Source organism: Nycticebus coucang, chromosome 7 (genome assembly GCF_027406575.1).
Source record: "Nycticebus coucang isolate mNycCou1 chromosome 7, mNycCou1.pri, whole genome shotgun sequence".
NCBI lineage: Eukaryota > Metazoa > Chordata > Mammalia > Primates > Lorisidae > Nycticebus > Nycticebus coucang.
In genome coordinates this window covers 46,839,481-46,849,100 of record NC_069786.1, presented here as the reverse complement: position 1 = coordinate 46,849,100, position 9,620 = coordinate 46,839,481, and the positions used below count along the sequence as shown (strand labels likewise).

General features: G+C 40.7%; 1 pseudogene; it reads left to right on the top strand.

Moving 5' to 3' along the window:
• The first annotated feature begins 18 nt into the window (after positions 1-18).
• On the top strand, positions 19-4,845 carry LOC128589700 (renal cancer differentiation gene 1 protein-like; annotated as a pseudogene).
• The last annotated feature ends 4,775 nt before the right edge of the window (positions 4,846-9,620 follow it).

Here is a 9,620-nt window from a genome sequence, read left to right as displayed (position 1 = left end):
AGTCTAGACCAGGACCAGATGGGTGTGACTATGGAGAAGACAGGCAAGGTCAGTGAGAATAGTTAGAACAAACCATGAGATTTCTCTGAAAAGTGGAGTTATATGAGCCATATATGAGTAGTTTCATATGTGGGTTAGGAAGTAAATATAACTTTCCTTGTGCAATGGTAGAGCAAAACTATCACAGCCTTATGCATTCTTTGCCTGGTCACATTCTCTGGCTGTGCCCTTTCAAGTCCCTAATTTCCCCCTACTTCTCATTTATCAAAAATTACTCTCAAGAAAGGCTTTGCAATTAATCTTTACTTAGGCCAAATACCTAGCAATGAAAATACCCTTCTATGTTCATTTGCATTTTAATGAAACTCCAAGTATAGCAGGGTGTGAATGTTCAACTTGTTTTAATAAGAAAATTTGATGAGTTTCTTTGATTAATTAATCCAATCTGGGGTACAGGATTTCTTTCTCCCCTCTCCTAACTCTCATGAATATTAATATTATGAGTAAAAATATTAATACTTCTTCTTACCTCTGCACAGTGTTTGAAAACCTTGTCATCCTTACCATCAAGGAAATAGAAAACAATGCCTAATGGCATGGACTCTGGTTTTCAGGAGGTATTCAATTCTATCGTGGAAGAAAAAAGGTAATGGATTTTTTTTGAGACAGAGTCTCATTTTGTCACCCTCGGTAGAGTGCTGTGGTGTCACAGCTCACAGCAACCTCCAGCCCTTGGGCTTAGGTGATTCTCTTGCCTCAGCCTCCTGAGTAGTTGGGACTACAAGTGCCCACCACAACGCCTGGCTATGTTTTTGTTGCAGTTTGGCCGGGGCCGGGTTGGAACCCACCACTCTTGGTATATGGGACCAGTGCCCTACCCACTGAGCCACAGGCACCACCCAGTAATGGGGTTTTTATAAGGCAAAGATACAGAGGGTAATCCAAGGGAGGACAAGAAGTGTTGACTATGAACTTAATTTTGGAAGTTACCTAAGGAGCCTGTTTCCCCACAACCCAACACCCAGGGTGAGTTCAGAGAGAAGGTACACTGGTAAAGTTCCTTTCAAGGGCTCAGAAGACCTTATCAGTCAAATACTTTGCCTGCATAGAGGAATACTCTATTCTCTCCCAATCTCCAGATGTGTGGGTCAAGTGTGCAATGACTCCTTTTGCACCTGCCACCCTGGCTGAAATCCCGACAAGACTGCTTTTTGTAGAGGAAACACCTCTTTTTTTTTTGTTTGTTTTAGACAAAGTCTCACAATGTCACCCTCAGTAGAGTACCATGGCATTACAGCTCACAGCAATTTCCAACTCTTGGGCTTAAGCAATTCTCTTGTCTCAGCCTCTCAGGTAGCTGGGACTACAGGTGCCCGCCACAGTGCCTGGCTATTTTTTGTTGTAGTTGTTTGTTGTTTAGCTGGCCGGGGCTGGGTTCGAACCCGCCTGCCTCGGTTCATGTGCCTGGCACAGTAACCACTGTGCTATGGGCACCGAGCCAGAAACTCCTCTTTCAGTTGCTTTTCTCCAGTGTTCCAGTGCCCTTAAGCCTAAGCAGTTTGTAGACACCATAAGGCATGGTGGGGAGAACTACACATCTGCACTGGGGTGAGACTGCACTGAACAAGCTCAAGATGTTCTGTGCGGACACCTCAGTTTAGCGATGTCGCTATCGTACAAACTTAATTAAAAAAAATGAAACTCTGTAGTAGAATTTCAAATACTTGTCAGAGGTAGAGAGGAGGCTTATTTAATTTGTTTATTTATCTATTTATTTATTTATGAGACAAGGCTTTTTCTGTGTTGCCTAGGCTGGTTTTGAATGCCTGGGTCTGATTATACTGGATTTGAATAGCAAGACACTATGAGAAAAATGCAATTCTTTGGCAATTGAACCATAAACTATGTCCTTATGGATTATATTTTGTAATCTTGGAAAGAGAAGGAAAAAGCACAGTGAGGAGACAGGAACAGAAAAGGGTGGAGCTCGGTGAATTCCAAAATATGTCCATAGAGGACATCTTAAACACTACTAGTAAGGGTGTGAGATAATATACAGGAAACCCCCACCCACCCCAGGATCTCCATAAGGATCAGGATGGAAATAAATACAGTAGAAGAAGTAAAACCCATCTCCTTTGAGTATGATATAAAGTGATGGGAGAAAAATTATTATGCATGGCATAGAATAAGGCAAAAGAAATGTGTGGTATTCTGTCCATTCAATAATGATTGCAAACTTATAGTGAGCAGGACAAAGCCTGAATACAACACTGGGGGAAATCTTTCGGAATATGAAATATTTAATTATTTTATATCAAACAGCTTTTAGACCGTGAATATAAATCTATGCATAATGCTGAACATTATAATATGGTTTTGAGTTTATGGGTAAATAGATGTCAGAAAAAGATCTGAAACTGACATTGGACTTCCCATAGTTATGTGGTGTGATAGTCATCGGTAATGTTCACCAAACATTTCCAGCTCTCTTCCTTCCAGCAACACAGTAGCATTGTACTGGTGGCCATCTGTGGTTTGTGGTGACCGTGTGATTATTGTTGGCCAATAAGATGCGAATGAAATTATGTATGTCATCTCAGGATTGATTGCTAATATTTCAGAACTCTTTCTTTCTGGCATGGAGGGAAACGTTTGTGATGGTGGCTGCTCTATCACCCTGAATCCCTGTTGACCCCTATAACATGAATGGACTGTAAATCTTTGTTGTTTTAAGTCACTGAAATTTGGGGGTCATTGATTACTGTTAACATAACTAAACCTGTCCCAAATTACATGAAGAAGTGAGCCAATACAGGCATTAAACCAAAGGGTGACTTCAGAAAGTTGGGGGCTAGTGACATTCAGATGCAAAAATTAAGACCAAGAGGAAAAAGATAAAGAGGAGGAAATGAGGATAAGGAAAAGGAGACAGTGATTAATGGACTTAACGTCCTCCGTCTTCCAGACCCCCTCAGCCTTACAACGCACAGCTCCTCCATTTTGCCATGATTCGGCCTTCCAAATTGATTGGCTGGAACTTTCCCATACACATTCTTTCCTGTCACCCTGATTAGTAAAGGTTTGCCTGCCTTACTACTCAAAGAATCACAGAACACAATGTTGGGAACTTAGAGATAACTGCCTCAAATTCTACCTGTGTTGTGAATCCCTGCTATGTTGCCCTTACTTATGTTAACCTGAAATCTTTTTAAACTTTGGCTCATTTTTTTACTGAGGCCAACAGAATAGGTCTTTTGTTTTTGTTTGTTTTTTTATTAAATCATAGCTGTGTACATTAATGCGATCATGGGGCACCATACACTGGTTTTATAGACCATTTGACATATTTTCATCTGGTTAACATAGCCTTCCTGGCATTTTCTTAGTTATTGTGTTAAGACATTTATATTCTACAATAGAGTAGGTTTTACCTCCATCTGCTTTCAAGAAAAATTACTATGACCTATAAAGGCTGAAACAAAGAATCAAGCACACATATTTGAAAACAAATTTAAAATATGTTTGGCCAGGTGTGGTGGCTTACACCTGTAATGATAGCACTCTGGGAGGCCAAGGCACATGGATTGCTTGAGCTCAGGAGTTCAGGACCAGCCTGAACAAGAGCAAGACCTTGTCTCTAGTAAAAAAAATAGAAAAATAGAAAAATTAGCCAGGCATTGTGATGGGCACCTGTAGTCCCAGCTACTCCGGAAGCTGATGCACGAAGATCACGTGAGCTATAATGACATGGTGGCACTCTACCCAGGGTGGCAGAGTGAGACTGTCTCAAACGAAAAACAAAAAACAAACAAAAAAAAAAAAAAAAGAAAGAAAGAAAGAAAGAAAAGAAACTATACTTACTTAAAATGTATCCTTTAAATTTTTTTTAGAATACATTCTAAAATATTAAGTTTAAAGTCATCTTATCCTGATAAAGGAAAGATATGTGTAAATATACTACCCTGTTTCCCCGAAAATAAGACAGTGTCTTATTTTAAGGTGCGCTCCCAAACATGCACTAGGTCTTATTTTCAGGGGATGTCTTATCTTCCCTGTATGTAGGTCTTATTTTCCGACGATGTCTTATTTTCGGGGAAACAGGGTATTAAGGGAAAGTCCATAAAGATATACAGAGTGTTAACTAAAAAAAAAAAAAAAAATTTGGCGCCTGTAGCTCAAGAGGCTAAGGCGCCAGCCGCATACACCAGAGTGGGTGGGTTCTAATCCAGCCTGGGCCTGCCAAACAGCAATGACAACTACAACCAAAAAATAGCCAGGGGCAGCGCCTGTGGCTCAGTGAATAGGGCACCAGCCCCATATACTGAGGGTGGCGGGTTCGATCCCGCCCCGGCCAAACTGCAACAAAAAAAAAAGCCGGGTGACTCATGAGGAGACCGGGCGGGACTTCCGGCCACAGGAGGCGAGGCTTCCGGACTTGGGGCGCGAGCAGTTGAAAGACTGTTGGTGCCGGTTGGGTTGCTCTGGTCTGATTCCGCCGTCCCAGCTCTCCCCCGAGGCTGACCCCAAGGAGTTGCGGGTTTCCTCGCCGCCCCCGCACCCTCCCTCTTTTCCTTCATCTTCAGTCACCTCTTCAGCATCTTCCCCCGGGCCTCCCAATGAGTTTGGGCTGTCAGTTCCCAGCTGGAGCAGCGGCCCAACGGTGGACCCACTGGAATAGGTGGAGGCGCAGCATTTTCCTTAACCAAACTTCTTGAAGCCACGTCTGCTGTATCAGCTCAAGAGGAAGAGCTTGCCTTCAAATGTACAGAAAATGCACGTTTCCTTGAAACATGGCGGGACCTTTTGAAAGAAGGCTACGATTCTTTGAAGCCCGACAAGTGATTTGACATGCTTAGTTGTTTGCATAATGACTAATAATTCATACTTCCTCACATGTGATTTTGCACATATAGAAGATGCTCTTTTTAGCAGTTTCGTGTACTCAGAATGAAATTTTTCTTGACTTCTTGAAAATTGAATACTGATTATTTTTGATGGTGACCAGTACTTGTTTACCTTAAATAGTTTCTGCTTTTTAAACTTCCATAGAATTTTTTATGAAGGTTAATTGCATCAGTAGACGGTTAATAGTGCCACAGTGCTGTGAGTAGCAAACTAGTTAGCCCATTATATGTTTCGCAACAGGATGGTAACAGTGGCCGAGTTTGACGTTGAGGTTTATCTTATAGACTGGGGGAGGTAACTTTAAGGTTGCCAGTGGTTAATCTAGCTCCATTAGGCTATGTTTTCTGGAGCCAGGGATTGTGATTTTTACTTCTAGCCCCTAAAAATAGTGTCAACACTAGCAAAATACTTGTTGAATAAGAGTTGACAAAAAATGAGAAGTATATTTTTTCCCTATATTTAGCATGAAGACTAATTATTCAAACAAATGTGTGAATTAGAAGTTCATTGACTTAAAGGAAAATGTTCTCTTTTTTATGGGGATTTGAATTTTAATGATAGCTTTTGAAAATATAATTTTTTCCCCCTTCTATGATGTTTTTTAAAAAAGTCTTCAGAAAATGAAAGACTGTAGGAAATAATGCATATTTACCTATTTATTCCTGTGGTTAACTGTTTTGATAGTTAATATTTTTTGAATCTGATATTTTTGTATCTTTGATTACTATCTTTAAAGTGCCTTATCAAATGTATGGCTCTGTGGTATTACTTTTGGAGCTTTGCAAGTTGTTTATATAGTAATTCTAAAGAATTTACCTTTTTAATTTTGTGAATGCAAAAAGTGGAAACCAAATAAACACATGTATATGTAAAAAAATAAGTAAAGAATTTACCTTTCGGGCAGCGCCTGTGGCTCAGTCAGTAGGGCGCCGGCCCCATATACCAAGGGTGGTGGGTTCAGGCCTGGCCCTGGCCAAACTGCAACCAAAAAAAAAAAAAAACAGCCGGGCCTTGTGGCAGGCACCTATAGTCCCAGCTACTTGGGAGGCTGAGGCAGGAGAATCGCTTAAGCCCAGGAGTTAGAGGTTGCTGTGAACTGTGTGAGGCCACGGCAGTCTGTCGAGGGGCCATGGAGTGAGACTCTGTCTCTACAAAAAAAAAAAAAAAGAATTTACCTTTCAATGTATCAAATTTAAATGCTTGTTTTCTTATTATTTGATCTTAGTGACAATGTTCTATTTTGTTTGTCCTGTATCCTCTGTTGCTTTTTGGTGGTTTTGTGTCATGTGTCAACTTATTTTTTTATTTTTTGAGACAGAGCCTCAAACTGTCAGCCTGGGTAGAGTGCTGTGGCATCACAGCTCACAGCAGCTTCCAAGTCCTGGGCTCAAGGGATTCTCTTGCCTCCGCCTCCCAAGTAGCTGGGACTACAGGCAACCGCCACAAACTCCGGCTATTTTTTGGTTGCAGCCATCATTATTGTTTGGCGGGCCGGGCTGGATTCAAACCTATCAGCTCGGCTGTCGCTTTAGCCGCTTGAGCCACAGGCGTTGAGCCCATGTGTCAACTTTTAAGCCAACTAATTCTCTACTGTATATAACTTCTGAACATCTTTGATATGCATCTTAGTTCTTTGTAAATATAGAGATGTGTACAGAACTATAAAGCCTCACAATGGGGCTATGGAAGGGGACAGATGGATGGGTAAAGAATAGTTTTGTTCAGCCTATTAGATCATAGTTCTTTTTTTTTCTTTTAATTGTTGGGGATTCATTGAGGGTACAATAAGCCAGGAGATCATAGTTCTTGATTAATTTTTTTTAAAGCTCACACATACGTTGTCATTTCTATACCAAAGAGGTGCATATTTCAGTATTAGAAAAACATTTTTCGTATATCCTAAAAATTGCCATTTTAAAAATATACAAAAATAAACTTTTATTAAATACAAATTTGATTTCCACATTCTTCGGGTTCATTATTTTAAAACTTTTAAATGACATATTTCAAATACAGGAAAGATGAATGATATAAAGAATATGCATGTATTTCTGCCACAGATTTAATAAATGTTAGCATTTGGTTGTGTTTTCTTCAGATATAAATGACAGATACATTTAAAGGTCACTTTATTACCTCTTTGATCTTATCCCTTTTCTCCCTAGAGGTAATCATTATCCTAGAGGTGCATATAGTAGTATGTATTGTTATATATTTTTTTTTTTGTCGAGGCAGAGTTCTACCCTATGCCCTGAGCAGAGGGCAGTGGCGTCGGAGCTCACCGCAGCCTCGGACTCCGGCTGTGGGCACCCTGCTGCCTCAGCCTCCGGGGCCGCTGGGATTACAGGCGCTCGCCGCTGCGCCCGGCTGGGTTTTTCCATTTTTTTCACGAGTTGGGGTCTCACTCTCGCTCAGACAAGCCTCGAACTCCTGAGCTCAAGCAATCCTCCCGCCTCAGCCTCCCACAGTGCTGGGATTACAGGCGTGAGCCACCGCGCCCGGCGTATTGTTATATTTTTAATACATATTTATTTTCAAAGCAGCAGAGTGTATGTGGTGGCCAGCCTCCAGATGGTGCCAGTGATGTCCTGCCTCTGGGTATTCAGGCCCTTGTATAGCCTCTCTCACATTGAATAGTGCTGACTTGCAACTGCTAGGATATTGAGGAAATGGACTGTGCAATTTCTGAGACCAGATCTTTTGCTCATTTTTTGATTTTGCCTTTTCCTTGTCTGTAGGTACTACATATTTTGAATATTAGTGATCTGTTACGAATGTTTTCAACTATTTTTTGTAGTCTGGTTTGTCTTTGTATTTTTTGCACCATGTGTACTCTGTGTGTGTTAATAAACTTGCTTGCTTTTCTCTTGTTAAAAAAAAAAAGCCGGGCATTGTGGCCAGTGCCTGTAGTCCCAGCTACTTGGAAGGCTGAGGCAAGAGAATCCTTAAGCCCAGGAGTTTGAGGTTGCTGTGAGCTGTGACCCAACAGCACTCTACCCAGGCAATAGCTTGAGGCTCTGTCTCAAAAAAAAAAAAAAAAAAAAGTTAGCAGGGTTATACTTTGGAGAAAGGAGAGCTTTATTTTTCAGAAAAAGGACCAAACTGTTGGGCAGCCAGTCCATAGGTAAGGAAGCAGAGTCCAGGCCAGAAGCCAGGTACCTATGCTTCAAAGAAGTGACAAAAGGCAATAGGATTTTATACTAAGATGATCAAATATATACATAAGGAAAGATATAGGAGGAGTCATGAATATTTGTGAAGGAAAATCATGTAATTGTGCTTTAACTCTCCCATTATGTCTGGGAACTCAGAATTAAGTTATTTCTGAGGTCCCTTGGCCAAGAGGAGTCTATTCAGTTAGCAGAGGGCGTAGAATTTATTATTTATTTTTTCAGTTTTTGGCTGGAGCTGGGTTTGAACCTGCCACCTCCGGCATATGAGGTGGTGCCCTACTCCTTTGAGCCAGAGGTGCTGTCAGAATTGCCAAATTTCTACATGGTTGAATTATACTTTCATAGTTGGGTGCTTTCTAATTTCTTCTTTTTGGCATTTTTGTATTTTATAAATGTTTGTTCAATAAATATATATCATTTGTGTAATAAACATGTATCATCTGTGTAATTAATTTTTTTTATTTTTGAGACAGAGTCTCACTCTATTCTAGGCTAGAGTGCTGTGGTATCAACCTAGCTCACATCAACTTCAAACTCCCTGGGTTCAAGCAATCCTCCTGTCTCAGCTTCCCAAATAACTTGGGCTAGAGGCGCCCACTATGACATCCAACTAATTTTTCTTTTTTTAGTAGCGATGGGGTCTGGTTCTTGCTTAGGTTGGTCTCGAACTCCTGGGCTCAAGCAATCCACCCGCCTCAGGTTCCCAGATTGCTAGCATTACAGGTGTGAACCACTGTACCCAGCCTTTGTGTAATGAATGTTAAAAGTGTGTATATATATACACACATGTATTTCAAGGCATTGACTTAATTGACATGGCAATGAGACCACTAAAGATGGTAAAAAAACAGAAACATTAAAACTATTATTGTTATATCAGAAAGTTACTTTCTGATAATTCTCCAGTGTACTTGAGATTTATATCTTGGCCTTAGTCTCTGTTGCACAGTGACCAGATCTGTGCAAACCTACTCCCAAAGGCAAGGGAGATGAGTGGCTGAAGAAAGATGTTGAAAAATCCAGTTTCTCAGAAAGAAACATTTAATGAAACTTTGGAACAGAAACTAAGTCCCTGGTAGCCTGAGACAGTGGGTCCCTGCAACATTAGTCCCCAAACCAAGACCTTATATACCATCGGTAGGATATGTGTAGGGCAATTGAAGTTAACTCCTAAGGGAAAGGTCAGAATGCAGTAGGAATCTGCCTAAGCACAGGATTTATGCTCCAGGTTCTTTTGACCTAAGGGCAATATTTATGGTAACAGTAGATAAAATAGTAATCCTAGAGGCATTCCCAGAAATAGGGTTAATCAGAAGTCAACATGGCAAATTAACATCCAAGATGGAGTTGCTTTATCCCCTACAGTCTCTACACAGATAATTGTCCACAAATATTTACTGAGTGTGTAACAGAATAGCCACACTTCCTGCCATAGTTATGGAAGTGTAAAATTGAGAGTGGGGAATATATAACGGAGGAAATGGTCTGAAAAAAATGTGTTCTGTCTCTTTAAAACTTCCCCCACTTTTTTTTGGAAAC